Raw genomic sequence first — 865 nt, 5'->3', positions numbered from 1 at the left:
CACTGTGGGGCCTTGGGCCTTCTCTTGGAAGTTCTGGGTCTGTCTGGCCCGGCTGCAGTTAGGTAATTACAGGTTGCAAATGGCTGGGGCCTTCATATGCAAAAGCCTCTGCCGCCGCCTGGGTGGGGCGGGGTCTCAAGGAATCAAAGGGTGGAGCAAGCAGCTATGGCGGAGCCTCAGCCCTGCCCTAAGGAGCCACGAGTCTCAGTGTCCCCGTAACGGCTGCAAGCACCTCTGAGAGAAAGCCGCCCTCAAGATCGCCCGCTGCCAGACAGTCCAGTTTCTCCCCGCATGAGTCCTGGGTCCCCAGAGACTTCCTGGAACCGGAGTTCAGAGCCGTCGGGAGCTTGTGACTCCCTCTGGATTCAAAAAGACAGCCGCGTCCTCAGGTGCCAGACCCTTTCTGCGTGTGCGAGCCCCCTACCTCTGTACTTTACTTCCACAGCTCCTCTGGCTCTCAGTGTGCTTTTCTTTCCTTCTAGTTGTAGAATTTACACACAGCCAGCCTTCCTGTAGTTCTGGATGATGTCCGTTTTGTGTTTTGATGTATTTTTCAATTGTTGTGGGAGGCAGCAATTTCCCAGTGTTTATCTATGCCGCCATCTTAGTTTCTCTTTATCTTCTCAATAGTCCTTAAAATTTCTTCTACTTGTGTTCTAATCTCTCCAAGGATGTCAACCATAGATTTTCCTTTTGAAAGTTTCCTTTGCACTTCAGGGATCTTCTCTAAGAGACTAGACCCCCAGTCTTCTGTTGGGGTGGGGAAGGAAAATTATTTTGCTCTGCAGAGTAGGAAATACTGCAGGTCTATCAGTATCTTAGGCTGACTTTCAACCAGTCCTACTGGTTTTAGGAACTCCTTTCC

General features: G+C 50.8%; 1 pseudogene; it reads right to left on the bottom strand.

Moving 5' to 3' along the window:
• The window catches only part of LOC102760845, a 26,851-nt pseudogene that overhangs the window by 25,742 nt on the left and 244 nt on the right, over positions 1 to 865 (bottom strand).

The sequence above is a fragment of the Myotis davidii genome, unplaced genomic scaffold (assembly GCF_000327345.1).
Source record: "Myotis davidii unplaced genomic scaffold, ASM32734v1 scaffold1643, whole genome shotgun sequence".
Lineage (NCBI taxonomy): Eukaryota > Metazoa > Chordata > Mammalia > Chiroptera > Vespertilionidae > Myotis > Myotis davidii.
Note: the sequence above shows the minus strand (reverse complement) of the source record. Positions and strands in the feature narration are given on the sequence as shown.